The sequence below is a fragment of the Acomys minous genome (assembly GCF_964271855.1).
Source record: "Acomys minous genome assembly, chromosome: 17".
NCBI lineage: Eukaryota > Metazoa > Chordata > Mammalia > Rodentia > Muridae > Acomys > Acomys minous.
Genome location: NC_140500.1, coordinates 46,627,193 through 46,642,083, shown reverse-complemented (window position 1 = coordinate 46,642,083; position 14,891 = coordinate 46,627,193). Strand labels below are relative to the sequence as shown.

The window sequence follows — 14,891 nt, the reverse complement described above, 5'->3', positions numbered from 1 at the left end:
TACACATGTATGAAATTGTCAAAGAACAACCAAAAATCACCAAGTGTCAGCCATTAGCTTTGTTCATCTGCTCACTGGACCCGAGCCAGTTACATGTTTAACTGTGAATAGGAAAAGAATCATTTGTGGCTAGAGAGATTCTCAGTGCTACAGAGCACCCACTGCCCTTCCAGAGCACCTGGGTTTGACTTCTGGCACTGCCATGGTGGCTCACAACTATCCCGGGGGACTCTGATGCTCTCTCCTACCCTCTGTGGGCAACAGGCATGCGCTAGGTTTACAGACATGCATGCTGCAAAACTCCCCATACATGCACAACACATTTTTAAGAGAAAAAAAATCATAAATAGAATGCTTGTGCAAAATTTTAGCAACATATTATAGGCAGTTTGTCTAAAGTACAGTACAGCTGCTATTTTTAATTTTTAAAAATTTTCTTTTCGTTTTAGGTTTTTTTTTTTTCTCTCTCTCTCTCTAGCAAGAGAACCTCTATGAAATGAAAATCTAGCATTCAACTTTGGGGCATTTTGCTTTTATTTGTCAATGGCAATACAAATGTTTGGATGGTTTTGGTAGCGTGTGTTTTACTCCCTCCCCATTGGACACCCTCAGAGTGTGTTCACAGGACATCTGAGGCTTTGGTACTCACAGAACCGAGAGAACTTACCTTTGACTAGTGGCTCCCCTCTCGTCCTCAGTCTGCTCTCGCTGGAAGGACCCTCGGGTTCTGTCTGGCCTGCACCAGCGTCATCTATTCCTTCCCCACATTCTTCTGGGTTCCTCTTCAAAGCCTGGAGCACAGAGCAGAGAGGGTGAGTCACGAGGGAGGACCGTCAGTCTCAAGTCAGTGACAATTCCAATTGATTTCTAATTTTCCACTAGCTGGCTATAGTTCAATCACAGTTTCCAAAAATCGCATAATTAGATACTTAGAACAGAGCTCTCTCAAAAAAAACACGTGACGCTGGGATGTTCTCCTTAACAACTGACGACATGATGTTGATGTGTCCCTCCGTGAGGGCGCTTGTCAACGGGCAGCTGCTGTCAGGCCTGCCTGGTCTCTGGGGGAGGAGTTACTTACAATATAATCAGGGCTGTGAGGGTAGGAAGGAGACCTCAGGATAATAGCACCTTAGACTCTCTCAGGGTTACTGCAGCCAGCCTGGCAGCTTTGACTCTGGCTTTGAATAGATAACAACCGTGGTGAGGATGAAGCTGGCTGTGGATGCTGGTGAACTAACCGTTAGTGCGGGTATTGTGCCTTGAGACCCTTTAGACCTATCTATCATGCTCTCTCTATAGGGCATGGCTTTCCCCTGGAGACTCAGCTTTAGTCAGTAAGCATGCCTCGCCCTTGTCAATTGTGTGGCCAAACTGCTCTGCGGAGCAGCTTGTAAACACTGGGGCAAAGAGGGCAGGCTGGCGGCAGATGTGGCTTTCATTGCTCCGTTGTATGGATGAATGAGACTCCTGTCACCTTTCTCCTTGGCAGCCTCCCACCCACTTGCTCCTCTGTACCCCTCCCCCTCTGGATACAGGCACCAGGGCCCAGGTGGTGCAGGAGGCAGAAGGAACTCAAAGAACCCCTTTGCCCAGCTCTGCTCAAGGACGCTGTAGAACAAGTCCATCTTCCCATGCTGTGGCAATAATCTTAAATAAAAGCAAAGGCAGAATTCTTTGGTTTTATTCATTGTTTCAGAGGGTTAGCTCCAAGTTGGCTTTCTCCCTCGCTATGAGGTAGGTTGAACATCATGGTGGTAGGAACACGTGGATCAGGAGACTGCTCTCTCAAGAAGGACAGAGAGAGAGAAGGGAAGGGCGAGACCCCCAAGGACTCACCCTCATGACTTATTCTTTCCAACTTGCTCTCACCTTTGAAGATTTGTCACACCTCTCAGTAACGGCAACACATCTTGAGTCATTCACTAATGTACGAATCCACTGATGATACTGGGAGACACTTCGCATCCAAACCATAACAGAAACCCAGTATCTTAGCAGATCCGTTACACATAAAACACAGTGCAGGTTGGGAGTTCCATGCAATGTTTTTCAGCATCCCTCTAGAAGGAAATCCCAAGTGGTGCAGGAAACAAGTTCATTGATTTTAATTTTCCAAAGCTAATAAAGGCTGCTTTTATGTTTGCTTGTTTTAACCAAACATCAAGGTGTCCAAAGCTGGCCGTGGTGCCTCCCACTTACAATCCCAGTACTCAGGAAGCCGAGGCAGGAGCTCAAGGCCAGCCTAGACCACATAGCAAGTTGTAGGCTAATTTGACTCTAGTGACACCTTGTCTCAGCAAAGAAGCAAAGCCAATACGATTTTATCTAAATACTGAAAATGTATTGAGAGAGAGAGCGATCACAGGAGGAGGAATTACGTAATACAAAGATGAGAATGAGAACTGTCCATATTCTTGACCCTCATGATTTTGGGGTAAGCAGTTTCAGAAAAATATACACTAGAGATCACTAGAGATATAGTCTAGATTAAGCCCCCCATTTTGCAGATAAAATAAATGAGGGTCAGCAATAAGGGACGTTAAAAGGTTACATAGTCACCCTCAAAAGATTTATACGCTTCCTGCTTCATTACATCTTGCGCGATGTCTTTCATGTATCCATCCACCAGGCAACAAAATCCCCTTGAGCAGCCACGCCTTGTAGTGCTGGCATATCGCGCCATAGTGCAGACATCAAACGTAAGTAATTAGTTAAATCTCTTACGTAAGTAAACATTACACAGCTTGTATAAGCTCAGACCACAAGAGCAGAAAAGGGGAAATAAACAGATACTTCCCAACTACCTAAAATAGCTACCATCGACTGGGACCAACCATAAGCCATCCAGGATGCCATGCCCATCACTTATGGTGACACTAACGCTTCCAGGAACTCTGAAAATAACACATACATTAATGTACCATGGAACTGAAGAACCTGAGCCAGGGAAAAAAAAAAAGATACCCTGTCTGAGGTTGCACAAAGCTAGTGCATGGCTTGGTGCAGGGGCATGGCTTTCCCCTGGAGACTTGGCTTCAGTCAGTAAGCATGCCTCATTCCCGCGCTCTGCCCCCCCCCAACTTCCTGTTTGTGACAAGCCACTCAATAGGCCACAGGAATAGGCATCTGCTTGGAAACCCCAGCACCCAGGAACAGAAGCAGTGTGGAAAGTATTCAGGATGAGCAAATTAGAAGAGAGAAGAAATGGACTTAAGAGCATCGCTGTGCTTTCAACAGGCTCCTGCTTTGGGCACTTGGTCCCCAGATGGCGGCACTCTGGTGGGGAAACTGTAAGCTTTGGGAGATGGGGTCTAGCCGGAGGGAAGAGTCTGTGCTGATTTAGCTTTGAAGGCTACTCTAGGCCTCCCATCTCCTCCTTTCTCTGTTTCCTGTCCATCATGGGGTGAGAACCTCCCCTGCCGCATGCTCCCTTGTTATGGCACTCTGCTCTGGTTGATGGAACCTTAGGTTGAACCCTCCAGAACCAGGAATCAACAGCAAGTCTGTCCTTCCTTTAAGTTGTCCTTCAGGTATGTTGGTCACAGGGACATGAAAATAACTAATGCGAATACTATAGGAATCTGTTTTACAGTGATTCTATCACTAAGGGCCCAAAACCAGGGAACACAACAACTGTTAAAATAGACAACTTAATCCTTAAAAGTCAGGAGGAGATAATTTGTGACATTAGGTCCTAGAGGATGCGACAAGAAGTGCAAGGTCTTAATATGTAAGATAGGTGGCTTTGGGTCAACAACAGTATTATTTTTCTAGGGTTCCCATAACAAAATGAGGTGGACTGTGCACTTAAATGAGCAAAAGCTATCTCCTCATTGTTTTGAAGGCTGGAAGCTCAGGGTCAAGGCAATGACAGGACGAGCTACATGTAGTCTCTTTTCTTGGCTTGCCGATGGCTGCCCCGCACTGTCCTCATAGGATCTTCCCTCTGTGCATTTGCAGCCCTGCCGTCTCTTTCTGTGTTTACCCTTCCTCTTTTACAAGGACAGTAGACTGTATTAGGATTTGTCTTAACAGACCCATTGTACTGGCTAGGCTTTATGTCAAGTTGACACAAGCTAGGGTCAGCTGGTTAGGAGTACTAATTGAGAAAACGTCTCCATTTATTGGGCAACAGGCAAGTCTGTTGAGTGTCATCCTGATTGATGATTGATGTGCTAATGCCACCTGTGGCCAGGTGGTCCTGGGTGGTATAAGAAGGCAGGCTGAACAAGCCACAAGGAGCAAGCAAGTAAGCGGCACTCTTCCATGGCCTCTTCATCAGTACCTGACTCCAGCTTGCTTCCTTGAGTTCCTGCCATAACTTTTCTCAGGATAGACTGTGACTTGAAAGGTGTAAGATGAAATAAACCCTTCACCCTCTCAAGTTGCTTTTGTTCATGGAGTTTTATAGAGCACTTACAGGAAGATGCCTGTGGAGGGCAGACAGAAGTTGGTGTCAGATCCCCTGGGACTAGAGTTATAGATGGCTGTGCATCTATAACTCTCAGATAACATTGTGTGTGGGTGTGTGTGTGTGTGTGTAGTGTGTGTGTGTGTGTGTGTGTGTGTGTGTGTGTGTGTGTGTGTGTGTGTGTGTTTTCTAGGGATTGAACTCAAGTCCTCAGGTTTGGGAGCAAGCACCTCTATCTACTGAAATATCCTGTTAGCTTCATATGTAAAATTTGAAGTTGTGTCTCACATCAACAGTAGTTTTTAATATATGTTAAAAACTATATACAATAAATAGTAATAACATTGGGAGAGATGGCTCAGCAGGTTAAAAGCACTGGCTGTTCTTCCACAGGCCCTTTCTGTCATGTGGGCATACATGCAAATAGAGCACTCATGTATATACATAAATACATCTTTAAAAAAACACTGAAAAAAATCCCTTAAGCAGAGTCTGGTGGGAGAGCCCAGCATGCCACAGCAGCCTCATCACAGCTAGGTCTGCCTTCAAAGTCACAAGTGATAAAATTTTCTTTGAGCACCACATGAAACAGTTGGCTTCACATGTAAACAATCAGCATAAAAAGATAAACAGCATTACTGAACAGAATAACTTCACATATAAAATGCTTGGAAAAACTTCTGAGAGGAACCAAAGCACAGGAAATCAAGGTCGCCATCGCACACTGGCCTCTTGAATTTCTAGACACTAAACACATATTATGATAAAAAGCCACTGAAGTTGGCTTCATTTCTTAGCTTCTTTCTGTAACTAGGAGTCTTCCCTCCCCAGTTTCTTCCCTCAATGAAGCCATGTTATGTGCACCACATCTGGGAAAATGCTGAACCTAGCCCGAGTGTTAAGATGCTATCAACTAGTCAAGAAAAACAAAACCCCTCCACCTCCGGAAAAAAAAACCCTCAGATAATGTTTAGCACTGATTATAAAGAGAACAGAGTAAACTATAGTCAAGAACCATCCACTTCAGACCTCTGAGTGGCTTTAACAATAGGCAACAACAGCCAGACACAGCGGCCCACGCCTATAATACCAGCACTCAGGGAGGCAGAGGCAGGCGGATTGCTGTGAGTTTGAGGCCAGCATGTTCTGTAAAGTGAGTGCAGGACAGCCAGGGCTACACAGAGAAACCCTGTCTCCAAAACCCAAAACAAACCAACAAACAAAACTTAAAGCAACAGCAACAAAAGAAACAACAGGAATTGACAACAGTGTGGAAAAACCAGAACTGCCACACAGTGCTGATGGAAATGCGAGGTGCTGCTCTCTTAAAAGTTTGCAGACCCTCAAAAGATGCGTCATAAACTTCCCAGGTGAGTCTTCAGTTCCAACACCAGGCACGGGTCTCAAAGTAGGGATACGAGCAAATGTTTGTACCCTGATGTTCATAGCTGCACTTCTCAAAAGAGCTAAAGCTGGAGACAGTTCAGAACTCCGTTGGCAGATGGATAAACACAATGTGGCTCACCATTCAGCGGAAGTCATTTGACCATGAAATTTAGGCACAAAACAAATCAAACCACTAAATGCAAGGAGCCCTAACAGGGAAGACAAATGTTGCATGATTCTACCTATGTGGTGTCCTGAGAGTCTTGAGTCAGAAACAGAGCACTGAAAATACCAGGAAGTGAGGACCTGGGAAATGGACATGACTGCTAAGTGGGAAAAGGGATTCAGTTTGAGATAGCGAGAAAGCTCTGAACACGGCCGCTGCTTGCAGTTTCACACTTAACCTACTGAAACTGTCCAGCTGGAAAGGGGAGCTTGGGCACTTTTTATATCTTACCACTAGAAGGAAAACTGTAGGCAGGAGGTTGAGGAGGGCTCCTTCCTTAGAGACCAGTGAAAGGTGCCATTTCTCTAAAAACCTAATAGTTGACAAATGCCTGTCTAGCTTAGAGGACAGCTTCATGGCCTGGAAAGCAGGGAGAGCTCTGAGGGAAAGTGTCCATCTGTAAAGGATGTTGGTGTGATGACGAAATGGAGCACGGTGGTCATCTTCTGCTCTCGGGAGCTCAAAGCCACAGAGGCAGGCATCACTGGAGGTCCTCCTTCCAGAACAGCCTCTCCCGTTCACTCGCGGTCCCCACAGCAGTCCACAGCGGGGAAACACAGTCAAATACAAACTCCACCCGTGATTCCCACTCAGGACAACCGAATGTTCCTTCTCACACTGGTTCCACATCCCGTACTTACTTTTAAAAAAGAACCACACAGAATCTAACTACCGCGTGTTGGTTCCTCCAGTCCAATTTCTCCTTGGCTGTCGCAGGAAACTACTATTATGAATTAGATAAATATTTATGTGTGCATATGCTTGCTATGGTTTTGTGGAGCTTAAACTTTTTTTTAAAAAATTGCTTCATTCTATAGTGCGTATTTTAGTCACTGTCTTACATTTTTTAGACATTTTCACTTTGCTCCACAGAACGCTGGGTCCCCTCACTGTTTTGTAGTTCTCTGTCCATGTATATTATTTTGCTCCTAACAATGGACACTTCTGTGCACGCTGCATTAGTGACCGTTCTGCCCCCCCACCCCCCACCCCCCCGTGACAGCATACCGGGCAGAAGCAGCTTCAAGGATGGAGGATTTGTGCTGGCTTGTATTTCAGAGGGTCTCCGTCTGTCACAGCAGAGCAGACATGACAGCAGTGCACGGTGGCAGGAGTCTGAGGCAGAGGCAGGAAGCAGAGAGCTTGGGGAGGAACTGGGGGGCACGCATACAACAGCCCTGCTCCCAGTCACCCACTTCCACCACTCACACCTCATTCCCTGAAGGCGACACAACATTCAAAAGCTGTGCTCCAAGCTGGACACTGAGCACTCAGAATCTGAGCCTGCGCATTACACTTCAGATTCAACTCTTTAACATATGTCACAGCTAACTTCAGTTGCCAAACTGGTGTACCTGGAAAGAGGGAACCCTCCGCTGAGGAAATGCCTTCGTCGAATTGGCCTATCGGCATGCCTACAGCACATTTTCTTAGTTTCTGATTGACTGAGGAGCGCGGTGCCATGCCTAGGCAAGTAGGCCTGGGCTATAAAAGAAAGGCCCCTGATCAAGGGAGAGCGAGCAAGCCAGTAAGTAAGCAGCATCCCTCTGTAGTCTCTGCTTCAGTGCCTGCCTCCAGGTTCCTTCCCTGAGTTCCCTAGACGACAGAATACCACTGCAGTGGTTTGAAGGGAAATAGCCCCCATAGGCGAGGTTTGATGCTTGGTTGCTAGTTGGTGGAACTATTTGGGAAGGATTTGGAGGTGTGGCCTTGATGGAGGAGGTGTGTCACTGGGGCGGGGGGGGGGGGCTCTGGGGTTTCAAAAGACTCCCACCACACCCAGTGTGTTTTCTCTGCTTTCTGTTTTCAGATTAAGATGTGAAATCTCAGCTCTTCCTACCAGGAGACCTTTGCTCTACCATCATGGACTCTGGTCCTCTGAAACAATAAGCCCAATTAAATGCCTTCTTTTAAAAGTTACCTTGGTCATGGGGTTTCGTCACAGCAATAGAAACACAACTAACACAATTCCCTATAAGCTAAGTTGCTTTGGGCTTTAATGTTTATCACAGCCACAGAAAGCCAACTAGAACACCTTGCAACTTTGATTGTCCTGTGTGCAACTGTGAAGTTTGTGTAGGGTTCAAGCTGTCTGAGCACAAGGCCACACTGGGTGAACATGAGCAAGAGTTTCTCCCAAAAGACCTTACTTGGGGTCCCTCAGATCCCCTGAGTATTTGGAAACTCGGGCTAATGTTTTTGCGAGCTAGGATAGGAGCACAGGGCTGCTAAAGTGTGTAGACTATGCAAGTATCTGGAGTAATCGGGCTTGCTCCTCACAAAGCACCAAGAGGCTCCTCTTCAAACAGTGTCTAATTTGAAGTAGGATCTTTGTGTTGTGGAGAGTGTGCATCTGGAAGTCTAATTAGGGGCTGACAGCTTGCTCTCCAGTGCCAAGTGCCACAGCTGAAGTGCCTGTTTGCTTTCACTCCTTGCCAAATGCCACTGTCAGCCTTCAGATTTCTGCTACTCCGATGGGTATAAAATGCTGTCTCACCCTGCTCTAAGCTTGTGGGGAATTTGATTGTTAGTGATGCGGAAAACGTCTCCATATTTCTGTGGTTCATGTTCCTCCCTAGGAAGGCATCCATCCACCACTGGGTAGTTTGAATTTCCTTTTGATGGCGAGAGCTATGCTGGAGATTTGGGGTTGCAAATGTCTTCCATCAGTATGCTATTTGCTTTTAATTTATGCCATCATATTATGTGGAAGTTACATATTTTGATTATAATGAAATCTATGTAATCTTAAGTGAGTTTTTACATTCCTAATTTATAAAATCTACTTTAGCATCATAAAGATAACCTCTGGTTTCTCACTTCAGTGTTTTACGTTTTTATTCATTATATGTAGCTTTTTTATGCAACCGAATAATTTGGTTTTGCATAAAGTGTGAATTAGGAATCTGATTGTGTTTTTCTTGTGGTGAATCAGTTGTAGTACCACCATTTACCTTTGATATTCTCTGTTTCTTCCCTTTTTCCTTCCAATATCTGTGCTTTGGGTGGAGGGTGAACTCTGTGTGTCTATCTCCCTATGAGCACAGGCGCATATATAACACGTGTGTAGAGGTCATAGGATGATCTAGCTTTAGCCCTGCCGAATTCTTGCACTTTATCTCCTATCATCTATTACTCACAAAGCTTCAAACATCCCCAGCTAATTTCACCTTGGGACTCTAGACCTTGCAGCTTTCTCTTCCAGAACTTAGTTCCATAGTTACGTGTATGGCTGGCTCTTCCTGGTGCACGCTCTTCAGCTCAGCTATCTGTTCTTGAAGAAATTGTTTCTAACATCAGACAAGAGCCTTCCAACCGCCCATAACGGTACACCTCCTCCATTTCCCCCATTTACACTGATCTTCTTAAACTTTTAAAAATATATTTTGTATGCAAATGTATGTATGTTAGAGTATGTGCAGTGACATGCGTGCAGAGGCCAGAGGTCAGTCTCAGCTGCTGTGCCTCGGTATGCCATCTATTTTGTTTTGTTGTTGTTTTATTTTTTGGAAAATAGTGTCTCTCACTTTTACCTGGAACCTTCTAGTGTCTGGTCAAGTAAGACACAGGGATCTCCTTTCTACCCCTGAACCCTACTTCCTACCAGTGCTGGGATTACAAGCTCACCCCACCATTCCCAGCCTTTTGATGTAGGTCCTCAGGTTTGCATGGTAAGCACTGTGCCAGCTGAGCATCGTACCAGACCATTGGAATTAGCGCATGGAAAAGACCAAACTCTACAGGACAGAGGACCATGCTGTCTTATTCTTTCCACTGTCTCCAGCACTTACAAGAGCACATACTAGGTGGTCAATAGCTGATTGGTAGGCAAGTATGTTACGCCACACAGGTGTAGTCTCAAATAACCATGCCACACAGATACCAGCAGTCTCTCAAAGTGGCAGCAGTGGACACACCACAAAAAGGGAATTTGACAACATTCAGGCTCTGCAAAGCCAAGGTCTGAGTGGTAACACAGTGAAAGTCATACTCCCTACTCTAATCCAGGTCTCCTCCTGAGAGATGACTTCAATAGATTCTTTGTTGGAAACTTGAAGAAAATCTCTTTGAAAGAGATGATAAATCTCACCCACATAAAATATACACACTTAAAATCAGAAACCAGAATCTGGTTACAAGGGAAAACATGATGTATTTGTCTCTCCTGGGTTACCTCACGCAATAAAGTATTTCTGAGCTCCATCCAGTTTTCAGTGCCGCAAACATCTTTTATCCTTTACAAACATCTGTCCATCTGTCCCACATCTACCTCTCCACCCATCACAGATTAGACGATAGGAATGATTTGCTGTAAGAAGTCTAATTTTTATGCAAAGTATTCACAGATATGGCCTCACCACCACGGTCCCTCTTCATCTGGCTTTTTCTTTTTCTGTTTTTTTTTTCCATCTGTGACAAAGGTAACAGTAAATACAGTGTTACAGCAGCAAATTGCTGAGCTGCTCCCAAATTGCTAGATATGAGAAGGGAACAAAAGAAACGTCAATTTCTGTTAAGTTGGTCAGAAGCTGAAGAGGCCCGGGCCTTGTGGTTGGTATCTAATAGCTCTGATGGGCAGCAGAGACAGTGCTGGGATGGAGCCAGGTCAGAACGCATTAGAGACACCCGTGCGGTATTCAGAGAGCTGGAGAACTGGCTGCGGCAGGAAAGCTACACACTGGGTATTAGAACCGTTACTACGTTTTGATCTTCTTTCAAGCAGATCATCCTAAAAGACCAGTCTCCCTTTCAGATTTTATACAAACTATAACATTTCATGAGTTCTTTGGAATAGGGTTACAGCTAACTTCTAGACCTTCCAATTTCCCCAAAACTAGTTATATATTTTTTTCAACGAGAAAGAAAAACACCCCAAATATATTTTTAAGGTAACATTTCCCATTGGTTCTTGTAAGAGAAAAAAATTCTGAGGCATTTATATCACTTATGTCATTGCTGTGACAACATGTCCCTTCAGAGCAACTTCAGAAAGGAGGAGCTTATGCATCCCAGGAGGCATCGGGGCAGGAGCAGTTCTGGGACAAATGAAGACTATTCTAGATTCCTGTATACATGCTGGTCCTACAGCCTCCTACTTATTATCCCAAGTTATTACTCCAGAAACAGCAACCACTTCTCCTGACAATCTATCCCACTCCTGACTTCCATTGTCTCACGTTATCCCGCCCTCTTAGCTACAGAGCATGTTGGCTCAAGAAAGGGATTTATGCTGTCTTTCTCCCAATTATCACTGGAACATTGCCAAGCACTCTGGGTCTCATAGATTTATTTCCAACTGGTTTCTAGCCTTGCCACTTGTCCCGTGGGAACTTGTCTCAAGACAGTCCTTTCTGGCTAGCACCTGTCCTGGCTCAATACGGCCTTTTATCTCCCATTGCTCTTAGAAGTTCAGGTTTAACAAGATTTTCATAAGATGAGCTGATAGCTTCTAGTGTGTGTGGTGTGTGTGTGTGTGTGTGTGTGTGTGTGTGTGTGTGTGTGTGTATCTGTGTTTGAGCTCACAAAGTACCTAAGAATAACCTTAAACTTGTGGTCCTCTCTGCTGGGATTATAGCCTGCACCACCACACCTGGTTTATGTGTGGCTGGAGAGAAAACCAAGAGCATCAGGCATGCTAGGCAAGAGCTCCTCCGCCAACTGAGCTATATACCCCAGCCCTTGACTGCTTCTGGTTTTGGCTCCACAAACACCAGAATCCCTACACACACTTTTCTGTTTTAATGGGAAAAATTGGATCTGTGACTGCAAACAAGACAGTAAACAGCCCAGGGATCGGATTTCAACTAAAATCACCTATTGCTTGGAGAAATTAAGCAGTTCTTAAATATTTAATAACACCCTGTAATTTTTTTTAGACTCCTGGGCTCCAAAATTATTGACCAAGTAATTTCTAAGCCGTAATTAACAAAAACAGGCAATCTTCCAAAAAAAAAAAAGGCTTGCAAAGCTAAAGTAAACGCCTAATAGCATACGGTGTGCAGCCAGCAGGGTGCTCAGACATAGCACATGCAATGGGCAACAGCAGGCAGAAAGGGCTGGAAACACCCTGAGCTGGCGTGGCGAGAGGATAAGGCTGTGATTGTAAGACTAGGACATTTCCAGGATGGGCTTCTTAATGGGTCTAGAGAATCATGGGGTGGGGGTAGGGATGACGGGGTCTTTACAAGCAGAGTTCCTCTTGCATGTGTATGAACATTACTCTTCTGACCTTCAGAGTGGCCTAGTCACTGCTCTGAGGGCTGACAAAAAAATGCACAAACCCTACCCAATTACTCCAGGTCATTTTCTGGCAAAGTCTCCCACCAACTGATTGGTTGCCTAGAACCTTCCTGATCTATTTTTTTCTCCACTCTCCTCCTGTTCATCCAACCCGAGGGGCACTCCCTCTACAATACACCCCTCTCTCTCTCTTCACTTCTCTTAATCTCTGATGCCATCACCATGGTACAAATATGTGTCTTTCCTTAGACTATGACACTGGCCTGTGTAAGCATGTGTGTGTGTGTGTGCATGTGTGTAGGTATGCTTGTGTGTGCATGTGTGTACTCACATGTCTTTGCGTGCATACAGAGAGACCAGAGATTATTCTAAATGTTGTTCTCAATTGCTCTTCACCTTAGTTTTTAAAGACAGGATCTCCCAGTGAACCTGGAGCCGACTGATCCATCTAGAATGACTGTGCAGAAAGTCCTAGGGCTCCTCCTGTCTCTGCCTTTGTACTTCTGGGAGGCACGCGCTACCAGGCCTATCCTTTTGCATGGGTACTAGGAATCCTATCTCAGGTCTTCATGCTTGTGTGGCAAGTCCTTCAGAAACCGAGCCGCCCTCCCCACCCCCACCCCCGCCCCAGCTCCTAGCTTTCTTACTTGAAGACAACTCTTTCTTCACCTGATAGCTGTACTGATAAACCTAAATATTTCTCTCCTGTTCAAAACCCTCCGGTGCCTTCTCTTTTGACTAAATCTGGAATGTTAGCACCATTTTGGTTGCCATCTGCCTCTTGGCCTCATTTCATGCAGATCTTCCCTCTGCTCTGGATACCCTCCAACAATGACCTCCTTGTCTGCCAATCCCCTTCTTACCACAGTGCCTTTGCACTTACTGCGCCCTCTTCTTGGGCAACTGTTACTCCCCAATCTTTATCTGGTGGACTCATCTCACTATTCTGAACTCAACATGGGGAAGATGCTGCTTGTCTTGTTCACAGAGACCTCCCCTCCCCAGGAGAAGACATGCGGCAGATCCCTGAGTGGCCACCATCAAATGAACGCAGGTGCTGCTTTAGTTTAAATCTGGAGCCAACATCACAGTGTTTCTTCTACCGCTCAGAGTCACATCTCAGATTTTTGCCTGGAAGGCAAGTTGCTCGTTTTCAGGAGAGACACAGCTCACTCTAGGATGATCCTGTCAGCCCACCACCCGGTAGCTTCTCTAATAGGGAACTCATCTCTCTAAAAGCATAAGAGGCAAAAGGATTTAAACCTCAGTGACAAGCTAAGATGATTCTTTTGATGCTGCTTGATATGAGGGGACAGCTGTGTAGGCGGTCACTGATGGAAGTGAAGGGTGTGGAGCCTGAGTGGGTTGAACAGTATATGGCAGGGGCAGGTGGAAGTCTATCTTCTCACAGTGCTAAGGAAACGCGTTCAGCCCCTCTGTGCTCTTGCCAAGCATTCCGCATGAGGGGAATTCATTTACAGCCTGGATAAGAGGGTCAATTCATCAAATTATTAAATCAGCCTCAAGTCGAGGTAATTTCCATCCAACTCTGAGTGAAACAGCAGCAGTAATTGCAATTTTTCTGCCCAGTATCATGGATTTGTAAATTCTTTTGATAGCCATCATTTCTGTGGATGTCAATATCATATCTGTTATTAATTAATTTATTATTATACTTGGGATTCAACCCTCTAGGCATTATGTACCCTAGCTAAGTGCTCTACCATGGATCTGTCTCCAGTCCTTTATTTGTATTTTATTTGTGGTTATAGGACCCAAGATCCTCTAATGCAGTGGTTCTCAACCCTCCTAATCTTTGACTCTTTAATATGGTTCCTAATGTTGTGATGACCCCTCAACAATAAAATTACTTTTATGGCTACCTCATATCTGTAATTGTGCCACTGTTATGAATTGTAATGTAAATATCTGTGTTTTCCAACGGTTCTTAGGTGACCCCTGCGAAAGGGTCATTTAACGCCCCCCTCCCTATCCACTCTACCACAAGGGGTCATGACCCACAGGTTGAGAAATGCTGTTCTCATGACTAAGTACCAGAATCTTGATTGGGACTAGAGACTTTAGAAGGCCGGCTTTCAGAGATGCTAATTAATCAGTAAGAAAGACACTGCAAGGAGCATTAAAAGAGATCAGCCTGTGAGCTGGTGAGATGGCTCAGTCGGCAAAGGCATCATCTGTCACCAAGACTGGTGGCCTGAGTCCAGCTAGGACCAACATGGTGGAGAGAAAGAACTGACCCTTCTTGTAACTTGTCCTCTGACCTCCACATGCACGTTGTATCAACACTTCCACCCCATTCAAGTAAGTAAAGGTAAAGAAAAAGGAAACCTCAAATTTGAGCCAGAGGGATGGTTGAATAGACAGATGTAAAGTGCTTGCTGCATAAGCCTTCTCGCCTTACGGATTCACAGAGATGTCTTTTGACCTCAACATACATGCCATGGTGCCTCCATCATATATACATACATAATAACAAATAAATTTTTTAAAGATCAAGTTTAATATAATATGCAATAAAATGCACCCAAGTGTAAGGTCCAATAGATATTGACAAGTATATACATTCATATTCCTGTAGCCACTACTGTAATGGAGACACATGAC

The 14,891-nt window shown here is 44.9% G+C and overlaps 1 protein-coding gene across 1 annotated transcript in view; it reads right to left on the bottom strand.

Moving 5' to 3' along the window:
- FRMD4B (FERM domain containing 4B) overlaps positions 1–14,891 on the bottom strand; it is a 311,527-nt gene that overhangs the window by 225,138 nt on the left and 71,498 nt on the right. Inside the window, exon 2 of the mRNA XM_084765731.1 lies at positions 668–791. The gene's annotated coding sequence lies outside the window, so the exon portion shown is untranslated. The remainder of the gene's footprint in view (positions 1–667; positions 792–14,891) is intronic.